Raw genomic sequence first — 16,974 nt, 5'->3', positions numbered from 1 at the left:
CGCGTGTGTGGGTGTCTATGTGTGTGTGTGTGTGTGTGTGCTTGCGTGTGCATGTCCGCGATTACCGGCCGACGGGTTAACCCTTTGCCGAGCCGCCGGTCCCTTTGAGGCCGGGCGCTGCCGGCTTAATCTGCCATCTGCGAAAGAGGAATAAAAGGGCCGGCTCCACCGGCTTTCTCTAATGGGTAAACTGTACCCTCTTAGCGTGACCCGGACTGCGTCCCTGCTGCTGCTGGGGAGAAGATCCCGACTCTCGGCTCTTCTGCTACCGCCCTGGGTCTCCTCCCTGCGCTCCCCTCCCTTCCCCGCACAGACAGACACAGACACAAGGAACAGCACGGGGACAGCGAAAGGGGTCCAAAGGCTCGGAGAGACTCGCGGTGCAGTGGACGTGGGTGTCCCGGTGTTTTCTGTCTCTGCCATGAGAGAAAGATGGGGTGGAGGGGTGGCCGCATCGAGAAGGCGAGGTGGGGGAGGGGAGGCTGGTGACAGGGCACCTCGGGCGTCGCTCGCTCCCTCTCTCGGGAGAGATCGCCAGCTGCTCTCCAACAGGCAGCGCCCTGAAATCTATTTAAAGAGAGGGAAAGGGGAGGAGAACAAAGGGGGAGGAGGGGGGCGGCGAGTGGAGCCTGGGCGAGAGCGAGCGAGCAGGGAGGATCCGCCGCTCCGCGGGCACATCAAGCGCTCACATCTGTACACTCCGCGATCGATGGGGAGAATGGATAATATTTGTCAGCTGCAGACCTTTCTCTTCCCGGTTCCCCGGGAGGGGAGGGGGCGAGGGAGGGGGAGGGGCGGGCAGGCCGGGCGAGAGAGGCCGCCTCAAGGACAGCGCGCTTCGCGTTGCAGCCACTCGGAAACCCAGAGCCATGAAAGCCGGGGGATTTTTCTCTTATTAGCATTATTAATTATTTTTATTATTCCACAGCAGCCAGCGAACGCTCGGCGGCGCCCCTCCCCCGCTCGCCCGCCGCCTCCCTTTGTTGATTCTCAGCTGCGAGCACGGCGGGCCCGAGCCGCCGCCGCCGCCGCCGCCGCCGCCGCCGAGCGCGATCTGCTCTTGCGCCCTCGGTCGCAGCTGTGGCCCAGGAAGCCGGGGCTGCGTCCCCGCCCCCCGCCCCCCACGGCGCGGCAGCCCCGACACCCCCTCCGCGCCGCCAGCCCCGGGGCCAGCCCAGCCTTCTCCACTGCCTCTCGCTTCGGCTCCGCGTCCCCAACGCCGAGCTGAGAGGCGCTGGTTGCTGCGACCCAGAGCCTCAGGCCGCGGCGGGGAGGTGGGGGGGGGGACTTCTCCTTCCCCGCCCTCCCCCCCCGCCCCCCCGCGCGCGGCTGCACTCTGTGATGCCGCCGTCCTCACACATGGTCTTTATTTCGCACACTAGCGGCGTGCTTCCTCTCGGCTCCTCTCCTCGGGGTTTTTCGGAGCGAGGAGGGAGGTTTAGAGGAAGTTAGAAACCCAGCGAGCCCAGGGGAAAGGGGGAAAACCCTCGCTCGCAGCCTGAGCTTCCGAGGCGGAGGGGAGCGACTCTCGGGGAGAGGGGGCGATGGTCAGGGCAAGGGTGCCCTCCCCCCTTTCTCGGACGCGGGAAGGGCTGAGGGGGTGGCGCTTGGGGGAGCGGCAGTAGATGTGCTTTCACTCGCCCGCCTTGCGTGCTCGTCCCGGCCAGGGTAGCACTGGCCCAGCACTCCTGAAACGGCTGAGCCAGGATGGGAACCGATCGTACAGGCGGTCGGCAAATGAGCCCAAAGACACCTCAGACTGGCCTCCGGCCCCGGAGCCGGCGAGCCCCTGGGACTTTGCTCACACACACACACACACCCAGGTTGAAACCCCGCAGCCGACGCCCCGCAGGCCCGGGATCTGGGTCCGTTCTCGAGGGAGGTGCTGGTGCTGGAGGCACTAGTCAGGGGTTACTTGCAGCCTCAGCCCCCCCCCTCCCCCCCCCCCCGCCGCTATCGTCCGGCGATTCCGGGCCAGCCTGCGGCGGCGTCCCCGACTGCTCCGCGATCCTGGGCAGGGCAGGAAGCTGGCACGGCCGCCGGCTGGGCAGGCGCCACTTGGCCGAGTAGGCTGCTCGCTGGAACTCGCGCGGCACCTTCGCGCCGACTCGGGTTCCCGGGTCTCCGGCCCGGCCACCCTGAGCCGCTGCTCCCCGCACCCCCTCGCTGTGTCCCTCGGCCTCCCTCGGAAGTCTCCCCGTCTCCTCCCGCCCTCTCGGCTTTTCCCTTCCTCGGTCTGTCTCGGGAGCTCCGTAACGCAGTCAACCGCCCTTCCCGAGATTCAAAAAGAAGTTTTGTGTTTCCCCGGGGGCAGCAGCCTAATGCTTCCCTTGTTTTCCGGAACAAAGCAGACATTCAGCGGGGAGGGGGCAGGCGCTGACTCCTTCCCGCTCCCCGTAGCACCCCGAACCCCTGCAGGTTCACAACGCTCGCGTCGGAGCCCGGCTGGCCCAGGGGAGGGGTGGGGGCCCCCTGCCCCCAAGTTGGGCCACAAAGGCCTCGCCCGGGAGCCAGCGAGAAGGCGACAGGGTGCTTGGGTGAGGTTTACAGGCCGGGCGGGGAGGGCGCGCACGCGGCTGTTTACAGTGTGTCTGTGCTGCTGGAAGCTCGCCCGCCGCCGCTTGACAGCGTGGGGCACCCGCGGGCTGCCAGCTCAGAGGAGTTGCGCAGCGGCGGGCCCTCCGGCGCTCGGCCTGAGGCCTCCGCAGCGCCGGGACCAGGGCGCGCAGGGAAGCAAGAGATCTCCCATCTCGCATCCCTCTTCCAACCCGTAAACTCCCTCCCCCGCTCGGGGTCTGGATCGGGTAGCATATCAAAGGGACTCCCGGAGCGGGGAGGAGCTCACCAGGGCGCTATGGGCCGGCGTAGCGCCCGGGTTCTCAGCAGACTTCCCATCCCCTCCCTGGGGCAGGTCCTCGTGCCCTGGAGGGCGCAGGACCCCAGCCTTGCACCCCGGAGGTGCTTCTCGCTCCGCCAAGCGCTCCTCGGTCCCACCTGCCCGCCCGTCCGCCCGCCCCCCACCTCTGGGGCACCGCTGCACCAGCTGTGCCCACGCACGCCGGGCCTTTTCGCCAGCGCAGCGCTGTCTCAGATCCCGCTCCAGCTCTTCCCCGCGCCCCGGCCTGCGGCCGGCCCCCGGCGCCTCCAGCGCGGCCTGAAACTTGATCCGGTGTCCGAAGGACAGTGTGTAAACACCAGGCGCGCTCCGAGAGCCCGCGGGAGGGGCCGGGCGAGGGCCGCCCGGGCAGCTCCGAGGCCCCGCGCCCCCGCCCGCCTGCTCGCCCCGGGCACGATCGTCGGGGCCGCCGCCTCGCTCTGTGCCTTCCCAGTTGGCTCAGCTAATTGGAGCCGCCGCCACCGCGGCGGCCTCTTGTTGAATTTTCTAGATCGCAACCGTTCAGTCGTGGCTGCCTGCGGCTCCCCTCCCCCGCCCACAGCTGTTATCTCGGCCGGCAACTTGTTGGTGGTGGGGACCGTCCCTCCACGGCCCCCGGCCTCGGGCTCCGCGTGCACCCTAGCAGTTCCAGGAGTGTTTTTTTCTCCTGCGGGACGAGAGGCGCAGGGAGCTAGAGTCTTATCGGAACTGTGGGGCTTGGCGCCAGAATCCGAGGCTTGCGGTACTGTGGAGTGGGTGGTCCCGGCCACAGCACTGCCACCATCGTCCTTGTGGGCTTGCACCAGAAGGTAGTGAGGGGCCCGGAGGGGCTCCAACAACTCCGCCAGCGACTTCAGTTCCTTCCAGGAAAGCAGGAGCACAGCGGGAGGGCCCCCACCCTCGGGGGGCCGGCGACTTGGCCTGTAGGTCCCTGTGCAGCATCTAAGCCTGCCCACCCAAAGGCCAGTACCAGCTTGGGGGCCTGAGGGGACGGGTCACTTTCAGTGGCTTCTGGTGCCCCTCCCCCCAAGCTAGGTGAACTCCAAACTTGTGCCGGAGGCTCAACAGGGCCTCTCTAAAGCCTTCCTTCTCCCTTAGCCGGTCAGCTCAAGCCCTAGCCACACGTTTCCGCTAGGGGCACACTGCGTGGGTCAGTGGGTCAGTAGGAGGCCCCATGGCTAAGGTGGGAAGTGCCAGTGGGTTGATGAGACTCAGGTGGCCGCTGCTGACGATGAGGGAGCAACGGGGTTGCCCTATAGCCAGCGTTTCTTAAGCATGTCATTTCCTCAGGATGCAATTTTTGCTAGCAAGTGCCATAGGTCCAGGGCCCGATGTTGATGGAGTGGCGGCACCCCCAACCCAGAAATGCATAGATACAGGCAAGCAAAAACTCCCAGGGGGCTGGCTGGGCGGTGAGAAGGAACCTGGTGTGTGTGTGGGGGGGGGGGGGGATCTGTAGCAGCCGGAAAGCGACTACTTTCTTTTCCTGTGACAGTACCAAGAAGGGTCCCGTTCCCTCCCTGTGATGGTTCTCTGACAGCTGGCGGGGAACAAAGAGAGGAGGCCACGGGCTCCCTCGTTGTCATCTTCTAACACGCTTTTCCTTCGCTTCTAACTTTTACCCAAATTCCTATCTGGGGCTCTCCTAAGGTGTCCTTTCAGTGTATTTATAACTGGAGCAAGATTTCCGACTTAATCCATATTGATTGAAGCTATGATATAAAGGGAATCTATAAAATTAATATTGCAACGTGGTGTCTGGGATAGCAGTGCAGTAGGTCAAGTTCACCTAGTTTCTTGGCATCAAAAATTCTCCAGGCCCTTCCAATCAGATAACCTATGTGTGTCTCCCACTATCAGCTTCTCTTCTGTTTCTGTAGCGGAGTGCGGGGAGGGAGGGGGAGGGGGAATGAATCCTCTGAAAGCTACTTACTCTCCTTCACCCCTACCCTATCAGTCTAATAGAACCTTGTTTCTATTTAGGGTAAAGTATATTTCTATGTTTTGATAAAGAAGAGAATAATTTGTGCTCCTCTCCAGGACTGAAAAGATAATTATGCGTCCCGGGAGCTTGCTCTTCTCCTGGCTGTTTAACAGACAATCTGGATCCTGGCTCTGGAGCGGGAGTGCTTCCGCGTCTCAGCCTTCTCCTCACCACCTTCCCTCTGTCACCACTCAGCCTCCACCAGGCCCCTGGGCGGGTCCTGTGGCCCGAGGGCATGTGCCCAGAAGGCTGGCAGTGTCGCACCAGACCCTGCAACTCAGAGCCTGCATCCGGCATTCATATTTTCTTTACTGTGCGAAGGATATTCGGAGCCATTGTAATTCCTGTTCCATCTCCCTGAAAGCTTACGCCAAGAGCTCCCCATGAGGCCTACGGTGATGGATGTCTTGAGGCCCGGGAAAGGAGCCCTCGTGGTGGGAAGAGTTGAGTGCCTGCCTGCAAGACTCAGACACAAACCAAACCAAAGTGCAAACAGCAGCAACAACAAAAAAGCGACTCCACGCACCTGGCTGGTAGCCTGCTTGGAAACAAACCTTACTGCCAGCCCCCCTACACACTGCCCCCTCCACCCCACCGCCAAAGCCCAAGGGCACAGCAGTCCCCTGGCCCCGCTTAGGAATGGTGCAGTTAAGCTTGTCAGGAAGCTGAGATGCAGCTACTAGTCCTCACTTCCCTGGGCGCTGGGCTCAGCTTGGCTGAACTCGCCGCTCCTGTCTTGCGTTCCTGAAGCAGGATCGCACTGTGTCTCCTCCCCAGGGGTCCCCAGCTATTGATTTTTAATATCCGTATTCAATATTGTGTATTAAATATTGAATCCATGCACGAGAGGATGTGATGCAAATCACCAGCCGTGCCTGAGACTTTAATAGTTGTTTTATTGCCCGGAAACCACAGTTGGACGCAAGGCATCCTGCAGCCGAGGCTGGGGGCGGGGATGACAGGCAGAGAGGAGGGCTGATGGCTGCGGAGCCGGAGCCAAGCGGGGCCTCCCAGAGAGGGTACAGGACCTCTGCAATGGCCACCACTAAAGGCACAGCCACGCACTAGCAGGTCGGCCGTCGGCAGGCAGGTTGGAGGCCAGCTCTAGGCTGCTGTTGTGTGAGACCTCGGCAGAGGAAGAGGTGTGGGCTATGTCCTTCCTTCCTGGATTTCCCTAACCGGACTGTTCGTTCCTGTCCAGCAAGCCCCCTTCCCTTGCACACACACACACACACACACACACACAACTATTGAACAGGAAAGTGAACTTCAGGCAGGAAACCCCAGGCCTCGGGCCTCCTCCACCACTCTCAGCCCTGTGACCCTCCTACGGACCTCTCTTAACCTGTCTGGGCCCCGTTTCCCTTCTTTGCTAAAGGGGGAAATGTTGCCTGCCCTGCCTGCCTCCCAGCCCAGTGGTGAGGCTGGCGCAAATGAGATAATATTCAGGGAAAAGGCTTTTGTAAACTGTCAGGCCCCACGTAGGCAGGCTGAGGGATTAGTGTTGGCTTTCTCTTTATGCTCCCCCTCCTGCAGGCTGCCTCTCCTAGCTGCCTTCTTTCTCGCAGACAGGAGCCCCCTCCCCCACCCACCGGCCTGCTCCTCCACTCCGTCGGCCACCTCCATCCGCTGGGGTCCCGGGCTCGGTGCTCTGTTGCTGCGTTCATGCTAGGCAGTCAGGTTGGGAGGACTCCCAGCCGACAATGAGTGTGTGTGTGTGTGTGTGTGCACGCGCACGCGTGCGTGTGTGGTGGGGGTGGGTGCAGCGAGTGTATGCAAAGCTACCACTTTGAAGCGCTCGGCTTCATTCGAGGGAAGAGACGCTGCCGACTCCGCGGCTGCTGCCCCAGGCTTCAGAGCCTGCAACGCGCAGGGGGGAGGGTGTAGGCACCGGGTGTGTGTGTTGAGGGGGTGCATGGATGGTTCCGGTGTGCTGACGGGGGGGGGGGGGAGTCGCTGAGAGCCTGAGTCTGGGGGCCTCTGTCCACATTACACGCTTCTCCTTGCGAGAAGTCGAGCTGGATTCCCGATGGCTCTTAGGTCCGGGTGTGGGCAAGGCCCGAAGGGTATTGCGATGGGAAGCCCAAATGGAAATTCGATGGAGGCTGGCAGCCCTCCAGCGTCGCCAAGTTAGATAAACACTAGTGGAGATCCGAACTCTCCAAAGACCACGCTCGTGTCCACCGACAGTGGCCAGCTCCTCTTCCCCTACTACCTTTGTTCAGGGCTCGCGGAGGGGCGGAGACCTCAGGGGTCGGGTCGCTGAAGACCACTCCCGGGACTTTGCCAGTTGCTGCGGAGGCTCCAGCAGGCTCGCCAGGCCAGCCCAGGCCCGATCGAGACCAGCTCCGGCAGCAGACTCTCCGCTGAGACTTGGTGTCTGGGTCCCTAGGCGCGCAAATGGGGAGATGCCAGGCAGGGCCTGGCTGCGCACGCCTCCGCGTCGGGGCTCGGGCGGCTGCCGCTGCCTGCGTTTCCGGGTCTGCGGCTGAGCCTGCCTGGCTCTCTCCTCCCGCTTTGTCTCGCTGCCAGCTTCTCGCCTCTCCTCGCAGTCTCCTGGGTTGGCGAGTCGCGCTCTGTCTCTGTATGCGTCTTTGCGCACGTGTGGCCGTCTTCCGGCACACTGGGCTCAGCTTGTTCTCCTCCCGTGGGCGACTTGGCGCCGTCCTAGGGTCGCTGCGGGTGCCCACCTCTTGCGTCCCTCCACCCCTCTGCCCCCCCCAGCTGACGCATCTGGGGCTCAGCGCCCCCTGGTTCAGAAACATCCCCGAAGTTCTGGTTCAGTTCCACCAAAGCAAACCCAAGAATATCCCCGCTGCTCTCACAACCCTAAGCCGAAACTGGAGGGGGTGCTTTTATGAGACCGACTTTGCAGAGTCGAGGAGGAGCCGACCTCGCAGTCTGTGGCACCCTCTCAACTCTCCATACTGTAAGCTGCCGAGGACAATCTGGGTACACGGTTCAGGCGCTGACTCGAAAGTTGGTGGGACGTGTGGGCGGGCCGGGGTGCGCGGGGGCCGGAGTGTATGGGCAAGTGCTCGGCGCCAGGCACTCTGCGTGCCTCGGCCGCCACAAGGGGTGGGGGACGGAGAGCCGGCCTTGGGTGTGGGATCTACGAATACCCTGGGCCGCCGGGCAGGTGAGGACGCCCTGCCCAGTTCGCTCTCTCTCCCCACCCGGAGCCCGCACGCCGCTGCGGAAACACGGTCCAACTCCTTGAAAGTAAACTTGCCGCGAGGGGCGAGGGGAGCGAAGAAGGGAGGGGGCCGGCGGGGGTGTCTGCGCCGGGGAGGCCGGGAAGGCTTGTGTCAAGTTTCAGCCCCTAATGACACTCGATGGCGGTGTGCCAAGGCCCTGGGAACGGCGGCGGCGGGGGGTGAGAGGGGGGAGGGGCGGCGGGGCGTTTGGGTGAGAGTGACCGCGCCGCGGGGCCCAACTTGCGAAGCCCGAGGCGCAAGGCGCAGGCTGGGACCGAGGGAGGCGGCGGGGGCGGGGGCGGCGGGTGGGGCGGGGGCGCTCGGAGAGCCGACTGAGCCGAGCGGAGCGCAGGCATCTTCCGCAATCCATTCATGCACTGAAGCGCGTGCAGAGCTGCTGATCGCTGCCATTGTTACTCGCGGGCGGTGTGGGAGCCGAGCCTCCACTCTGGCGAGAGATAAATGGCCTCTGACAGCCCCTCCTCGCCAAGAGAGCTCCTCGGATTTCACCGCGCGGCGGCTCTCAGGTCTGTGCCTCGCTCGCTTCCCGGTGAGAACCTTTAAATCAGCCTCCCGGCCCTCCCTCCTCCCGGACGCTGTCCCCCCGCCCGCCCAGGCCCTGGGAGAGCCCTGGGCGCGCTGCGCGCCGTCTTGGGCCCCTCCCTGCCTTGGGGGGAGCTCAGGTTGGGGGTTCTGGGAGCCGCCGGGGGAGGCGGCTGGCGCCCCCCGCCCGGACTCCGCGCCTCCGCCAGAGCGGAGCCCCGCGCCCCGCCTCCGCGCCCACAAGATGGATCAGGCTACCGTGCGGAGAGCGGGCTGTAAATATTTAAAAAGTCTCTCGCGCGCCGGCGGTAATGGCTTTCGCAGTCGGAATATGTGCTAGGGGAAGAGGAAGGGCGACGTGTGTACTGGGTTCTGGGGTGGGGAATTGTTCATCTGCCTCCCCCCAGGTCTGGAGCGGGCTGCAGGTTCAGCCTTTCCGATTTCCCGCCCTCCGCCTCGCCGCCCCGGCGTCCCACCATAGCCGCGAGAACGTCGGTCGAGAGGGAACTTGAATATAGCAGGACAACGGAGGCCCGGACGAGGTGATCCCGGAGCCGCTCTCCCCTCCGAGGTCTCCCAAGGTCCTGGGCTGGGACTGGCCCGAGACCCTTGGTCCCAAGCCTGCTTCTCGCTACACAGATTGGATCCCCCTGAGTTTGGGCACCCCACTAAAACCCGGGCAGGGATTTCTGCAGCGGGGGCCCGGGCCGTTTGTGTCTTTGCTCCCCTCCTCAAGTCCATCTTAAGCCTCGGTCCACTGTGAAGGAGAGCCCTCTCCACATACTGCACCCCCCACGCGCACACACACACTGAATCTGAAAGTAGCTTTGTGGTGGATGAGACCAAAACCTGAGAACTGGCAGCGCGGTGAGATTGGGGAGGGGAGGAGGCAGCGTCCAGGCTTAGTGGAGGTCACACGTGAGTGTGGACGGGGTCTTTGCTTCTCTGGTGAATGTCGGCCTGGGATCGTTAAGGCCGAGCCCAGCCAGATGGAAGCGGTGGGGGAGGGGATCCAGCTTTCTCGGGCCCGGAGAGGCTTAATGGGTCCACCACAGGGTGTGTGTGTGTGTGTGTGTGTGTGCGCGCGCGTGCCCGCGCGCGCGTGCCCAGGGAGGTTGTCGCCTTTGCCAGTGGCCGCTCCCCGGCGGGGCAGGGCGGGGGCTCCGAGTTGCCCAGAGCTGGGGCGGGGCGGGCGCCGCGGGTTCGCGCCGAAGGTTTGATGGGGGTGTGGACCCCGGGCTGGGGCTGCTTCCCTGCACCCTCCACCCAGCCTGTTCCGTGACCCGCCAAAGTGTGGGTGCTGGCGGCGTGTCGGGGCACGCCAGGGCTACTCTCGGCGTCCGAGCGCGTGGAGCTCCCCGCTCCTGGCAGCTACGTGCACTCGCCTTCCAGGGGCCTGTGTCGCGCCCTTCTCGCTTGTTTGTCTCGTGTGAGCCTCGTAAACCGCCCTGATTTATTACCCAGACTAAATGCTTAATTTGTGAATATGAAACAGATTAAAAGGGGCGGGGGCGGAGGGGGCTTGAGGTCGGCATATTTTAGCAATCAGACCAAAGCAGCCCGGCAGATGTTTCAAATTTGTCCACATTTTCAGGCTCATGTGGAAAGCCAGCCAGAATGGTCAAGAGGTCCCTTCTCCTTCCTTCAACCTGAGAACTTGGCAATGATCAAAAGGAGGTGATTAGTAGCTACAGAGAAAAGACACCAGCAGGCAAGGAGTTAACAGAGGCTGAGCCCTTCACCTCCAGGATTGGGGTGGGGGGCGGGGGTCACGAAGGCAACCTGATCACAAAGGCTGGAGAAGTCCTGGCTACAAAAGGGCCCGGTTCTAGAAGCCAACTTTGAAGAACAAAGTCGAGGGTCCATTAAAAGTTAATTCAGCAAATAAACTTCCTTGGTGATAAAACCAACGAGAAAGATGGAAACTCCAACTTAAAATAGCCCAAAGATAATAAAAAGAAATAGCTTTGATGTGGCCTAACCGTGTGCAGGTCCTCCCAGCGATCCCCAAACCGAGGCCTCTCTCCCGGGAGCACCCTCTGCCTTTGAAAAGGCCCTGTGTGTCCAGGCAGTGATTTTTGGCGTTTGTCATTTGGGGGCAACTTTACATATCCCAGGCTATAGCAGTGTGTTCTTTTCAGCTGCTTGGTTCCAGCCGCCCAGTGAAGCAGATACAATTTCTATAAATTGGCCTTCTCCTCTGGGTTTTGATTGATCATCACCATATGAGATTATTGAAACTCTAATGTCTTATTTCACTTTCTCCAAGGGGTGAGGAGGGGAGGAGTTTATTGGGAGTCAGGGCCATGTGAAGACTGTGTTGTTGTGCAAGGGTGATCTCCAGTAGCCCGGATTCAGCAGCCTCCAGACACTCCCGTGCATCTCCTGTGGGCCTCTTGCCCCTCCCCCCTCCTGCTGCAGCTCTCGGCTTCCGTCTCCTCTGTACAGGTACACTACCAAACCCAGCCTTCCAATTTGGGGAGGAGAAAATGGCTGTTGACTCAAAACAAGGAAACAAAAGATTTGCTTTTCTGAAACATGTTTATTATAACTCAGGACCCCCTCCCCCCGCTTTTGTTGCCCGCGCAAACTTTTTTGCTCCCCTTTTGCCTCGACACCATCTTTCATTTTATTAAAGTTGATTACGGTTCCTCTGCCTTGTCCTCTGCCAGACAAAGGCTTAGGGAAAGTCGAAGAACGCGTTAATTATATGTTTCTTGTAAACTGACTTTTCATTTCCCCCTAACACATTTAGTTGGCTTGGTGTTTAGTTTAACACTCAATTGCTGCAAATATGCTGCTTTAAAAATGCTGTCTTTATTAAAACAAATAAATGAATTCAAAGACCCTTCTAATTTCAACTCGCGTGGGCTAGAAACAGAAGAGGAAAAACGAAAGCGGAGCAGTAGCAAGGGAAAGGCAGCAGGGAGAGGAGAGAAAGGAGACTAGGAAACGCACATGCACACACACACATGCACGCATACACACACACACACACACATGCATGCACACGCAGGCTCCGGCGGCATTGCTTCTGCCATCCCTCCCACGGCCCTGTTAAACTGGTCCATACAATTGTCCCTGGCTGCGGCCTGCAGCTCACCAGCCCTCCTGGATTTTCCATCTCTTGGTGCCTAAGGCGATCATTAGCTGAGAATGGACAACCTCCCTACCTGCTGGCAGCCGTCACTTACCAGCCACGGGAGGCTGGCTGCCAGCTCCCGGGGCGGGCCTGGGCCCCATTTGCTCAATCCGAGAGGGGTCCTTGGTTTTTGCCCCTGGGTGCATTGGTGCCTAATTAAACTCTATCCAGGGCAGTGTGCACTAAATATACGTAGGCTGAGAGGGAGCTGGAAGGAAAAGGCGGAAATTACCTATGCAGGGTAAAGGACTCTTCGGAGCGAGAGGGAGGCAGGGATCCCTCTGATCACACCTTGTGTTGTCCCCTCAGCCTCAGAGTGCAGAGTGCACACTCACGCTGGAGCTGAAATCCAGGAGAAGTGGGAACCAGAGGCGGTGGGGTGGTGGGGAGGGGAGCCATAGCTCGCAATATCCCTAAGCAGGGTTGGTGTCACCACCAGGCAGGAGGGAGGTCCAAACAGACAAGGCAGGCTGCAGAAAAATGACCCAGGTACCCTTGTGGCCCTGGAGTTATTGCTCATGTGCCACAGCCCCGTCGCACGCAGGAGCTAGAGCTGTATAAATGGCTGTGGGGACAGACAGCAACAGACCCATCACGTGCCCAAGGACTGAGTGTGTGTTGTGAATCTAAGCAGATGGCGAAGGACCAGGGGAAAATCCTCAGCCGATGTCCAGAGAGACACCTCTCTGGGACCAGGGCCCGGGCAGGAGCAGAAAGGCCTCACCTGGTGATAAAGAGCCAGCTGGCGCGATCCGGAGTGTGTGCACATCCTGCAACAATGCTGTCGGGGCTTTGAGGGAGCGCCCGCGCGTTAGTGGCCGAAGCGAGAGCAGACCCCAGAGCTCCGTGCTCTTGAGGAGAGCTCCTCAGGCCGAGAGCAAGAGCCAGGGTGCTCTCACTCGCCCAAGAGCCCAGGTGTTTTGGGCATTCAACACCGATTCAGCACTTGCTGTGTGCAAAGCACTATGTTGGGCATAAGGGGCCACAGGTGCTCTGAGCGCTCAGAGGGCTGAGCAGAAGAGACCTGATCCATTTATGCACCTGGTAACAAAGACCTTGAGCCACAGTGGGCAGGCAAGAGGGCTGGGCAAGGGGAGACAGAAGCCAACACTCCGGGGGTTCCACTTCTCCCTGCCGGGCAGCCTGCAGCGTGGGGACTCCTTTACCCCTGACCCCAGTCAGTCCCAGCCTGGGCCTGCGAGACTGTTCTTGGGGTGAGGAGGTAGCCTTCACTTCCCCTTCTTGGAGGGCCAACACTTTGTTGCCCAAAGCCCATCAGGAAAATGACTGTAATGCAAACGGAGGCCACCGTTCTAGCTCCTACTGGCCCTTCAGTTCTTTCTCCTGCCCTGGACAAATAGAAGAGTGTAGCTTTATCCCCAAAAGCTCCTGGACAAATGAAGGCTCTCGGGGTGGGGGGAGCTGGGAAGGGAATACAGTCTTTCTTAACAAAACAAACCTGAGAATCTCCAAGGTTTAGCACTGCGAGGCAGCCGAAAAGGGGGGCTGGCTTAAGGGACCCCCACGCTGCTCCCCCTCAAGCAATCTGCCCCTTGGGGCGCTCGCAGTGTGATCACAGGTGCCCTCCCTCAAGGCATCTGGCTTGGGCCCAGCCCCTGTTCTTGGTTTCCCTAAGCAGAGGCGAAACCCGCTGGAACCTTCAAAGCACATTCCTCAACACTAAGGGAGAACTGTGGGGAAGTGAAAACAAAGAGGCCAAGGAGCCTTGCAGCAGTTCAGCTTACAGAGTTTGTGGGCCAACAGGGCTGGCCCAAGTTCACTCAGACTTCCCTGGCCCCGGGCCAGCGCCAGCTGGCAGCGTGCCCTCTCCAGGCCATGTCGCCCCCCAAAACCTGGGCACATTCCCGAGTTAGCCCAAGCCCCAGGAAGCCCCGCTGCCTTTCCGCAGCCCTCTCAGACCACCCACTCCCCGGTCCAGTTCTGATGGATGATTCCAAGAGCCAGGGAATGAATGTCCTCCGCAAACCCTCAACTCAGAGCTTCTCAAGAGTGAGTGGGTTGTCAGTGGACCAGGAGAGGGATCCTGCAGTCCCTCTGAGTGGCCTGGTGGGCCTGTGGGTGGCCCAACTTTCCTGCTTGGGAGCTTCAGGTCTTGAACAGCAATAGCGAAGGCTTGGCCACTACTTATCCTTGTGCGTCATAAAAGTATCCCCGACTGTGTGTCAAGGCTTGGAATCCCTGCTCGCTTGTCCTTAGTGTGACATCTGTGCCCCAAGAGGCACCCACACATACAAAATGCGAGGGCGTCGGGCCACGCGTTCCTTCATGGCTGGTGAGCAGGAGCCATTCATTCGTCGGGCCTTCACTGAGGTTCTCATGAGCCCTGCACTGTGCTTGCGTGTGCTGGGGTGGCTGAGGGAGACCCCAGGCTCCCAGGACCCATGCCCCTTTAGGAATGTGCAGTCTCCCCGAGAGAGCAGAAAGAGAGAGAGAAGAGAGAGAGAGGCCCCATGGAGCTGCAAACCTTGCTGTGCTCACGCTGGGGGCAGGAGGAGAAGTCCCTGGTTTTACTCCTCTGCTTTGCGTTTTGCGCCAAAGGGAGGATGCTGCTGTGTGTCTGCCCACTTTGCGCTTCCAGCTGGATAAGCAGACTTCCTTCACCTTCCAGCAACCCACGTGCTGAACAGGGACTTGGGGACTGTGAGTTCTGTGCTTCCTTTCCCAAGGCTCTGCCCGGATGACCTCATGGTAGCGGCAGATGTTATGCTAACACCTGCATGTGGCAGCGCATTCTAAGGATAGGAAAGAGGGCTCGCTCCAGGCAGCAGAGAAAGCCTTTGCCATCCCAGTTTCCCACTCCCTGTTTGCCTGTCTGCCGGCACCCACTGCACCCAGCTTCTTGCTTATTCTTTCCAAGATAGTCCTGTCCAGGCTGATTCTGTTATTTTCTTTTTATTTACTGGAGAGAGAGAGAGCGAGAGAGAGAGCGAGAGAGCACACACTCTCCCATCTACTGATTTACTCCCCAAATATCTGTAATGGTTGGAGCCGGGCTAGAGCCCAAGCCAGGGGCTGGGAATGCAATCCAGCCCCCCCCCCCAGATGCTGTGGGAGGAACCCAGCTCTCCAAGCCATCACTGCTGCCTCCCAGGGTGCACATCAACAGGAAGCCGGGGTCAGGAGCGCAGCCTGGTATGGAGTCCAGGCACCGCGATATGGGACGTGAGCATCTTGAAATCCCTGGGCCAAACCCCTGCCCTAAGGCTGATTCCTTAAAAAAATTCTTTTAGTTAAAAAAGAAATCCCAAACCCACAAAAAGTTGCAAGAATAGTGCGATGAACACCCATTATAGGAAGGCAAGATTTTGAACAGCGCTATATTTATCCAACACGCCTATCCTGGGAAAGAATTCAAAACCCTTCAAAGGTCTGAATTACTTTAACTGTATCTTAAAACGTTACTTAGAAATACTTTGCCCTCGTGGAGACATCGCTTGCTTCTTCATCACCCTGCTTGCCTGTTCCCAGCGCCGTATCACCGGAAGCCATGTGCACAGGGGGCATTTACTACACCTGTGGGATGCTATAGCAAAGACCTCGTGGTACTTAGGCTACCAGAGTTCAAGATGTGACTCTGCCACTTGAGTAGATGCATGACCTTAAGCAGTTCCCCCTGGGCACCTCATTTTGCCCGTCTGTGAAATGGAAGGTAATAATTCAATCCATTCACAGCGTTGGAAGGATTGCACTAGTTGACGAACATCAAAGACCTAAAATAATGTCTTGGCATATAGCAAGGTCTTCGTAGGTGTTGGGGAGACTTGAAATGTAAACACATTTGGTACCCATTGTGCTTTGGTGACTGCACAAAAGTTCACAGCCTTTGAGTTCTCATCGGTAACCGCGAGAGAGACCAAAGCAACCAGGAATGCGCTCCGTGAGCACTCGCCCCGTAGCTGAGAGCCTTGCCCGTGCCCGGCATCCCAGCGGCAGAGGCTTCTCATGGATGGGTTCCACCCTCCCAGAGGCTGGCTAGCCAGGCTTGGCATGATGGTATGAGGAGCGAAAGTCGTTTTTTCGTGTGGCCTGGCTGGTTGGACGATTGGGGAAGAAAGAAGGAACCTTTGCTGTGTGGGCGGAGCCGGGAACGGCCTGCTCCGCTCCTTCAGGGTGAAGCCAAGCTCGCCATGGCCAGAGGCTGTGAAGAAGTCCCAGCACGTAGGTGTGACCCCCAGAACCCTCGACTGTCCGGAAACTCGGGGAAGCCCTGTGGGTCCCCGCACAAAGTTGTCTGGATTCTTCTTCACATAGGAAGTGTCTAATAGTAGCTGTCTCAAGAGCCAGAGGCAAGAGGATTGGAGAAAGATAAAGGAATTTGTTTAAACATATACTTTTCTCTGTGCTATAAAATCCTACGCCTAATATTAGGCTTTGACAGCTGGACTATCTGACCTTGACATGGTGGTGTCTCTGTCATATAATTTAATTAACGTGGGATGCGGGCAGTGCCAGGGAGGCAAACGTTCTGACAGCTCTTGGAAGCCACAGAAGTCCCTTTGAAGTTTCCCCAGTGCGCTGCTAGGCGGAGGCATCTCCGAAGGGGGAAGACAGCCCTGGTAGGGTGTGCAGAGGTTTCTCTGCGCCTCGTCCTGGTCAAGTTTGATGGCACGGGCCGAGCCACCTGCTGGGGTGTGAGAGTCCCGGAGGCTGCCCCTGCGAGTGGCCCCTTGGGGAAGGAGAACTCCTGCTTCACCAGGGACATTTGGAGGTCTGCTGTTCATAGAGTTCTCTCTACGAGAGGTTTGCTTCTGTCTCACTCTTGCCTGCCGCAAAGCCACTGAGCTGCACACAGGAAGGTAACCTGTGTAAGAGGCGTATTAACGAAGGAGAGAAAGGGCGCTGCACCTGCTCGGCACATAATCATTTAACACCCTCGCACACCCACCCACGTTGGGCAGGACACCAAATAGTATCCTGGACATCATAAAACTACATTTCAGGGGGCCAGCATTGTGGCGTAGCAGATTAGGCTGCTGCCTGCAACACCAGCATCCCACATGAGTACCGGTTCAAGTCCCGGCTGTTCTACTTCTGATCCAGCTCCCTGCTAACGCGCCTGGGAAAGCAGCAGAAGAGGGCCCAAGTGCTTGGGCCCCTGCCACCCAAGTGGGAGACCCAGAAGAAGCTCCTGGCTCCTGGCTTCGGTCTGGCCCAGCCCTGGCTGTTGTGGCCATTAGGAGAGTGAACCAGTGGATGGAAGACCTCTCTCTCT

General features: G+C 59.7%; 1 protein-coding gene across 4 annotated transcripts in view; it reads left to right on the top strand.

Annotated features, from left to right (window-relative positions):
- Positions 1-16,974, top strand: part of BCOR (BCL6 corepressor) — a 111,905-nt gene that overhangs the window by 19,840 nt on the left and 75,091 nt on the right. Inside the window, exon 1 of one of the 4 annotated variants that reach the window (XM_089324232.1) lies at positions 8,431-8,583. The exons of 2 other annotated variants lie outside the window; for them this stretch is intronic. The gene's annotated coding sequence lies outside the window, so the exon portion shown is untranslated. Of the gene's footprint in view, positions 1-8,430; positions 8,607-16,974 lie in introns of those variants that run through there. One more of the 4 variants, XM_051827015.3, reaches the window with a different exon arrangement.

This window comes from Oryctolagus cuniculus, chromosome X (assembly GCF_051225735.1).
Source record: "Oryctolagus cuniculus isolate XC-2025 breed Fujian yellow rabbit chromosome X, ASM5122573v1, whole genome shotgun sequence".
Classification (NCBI taxonomy): Eukaryota; Metazoa; Chordata; class Mammalia; order Lagomorpha; family Leporidae; genus Oryctolagus; species Oryctolagus cuniculus.
The sequence above is the reverse complement of the archived record's forward strand: the minus strand, read 5'-3'. Positions and strand labels throughout refer to the sequence as shown.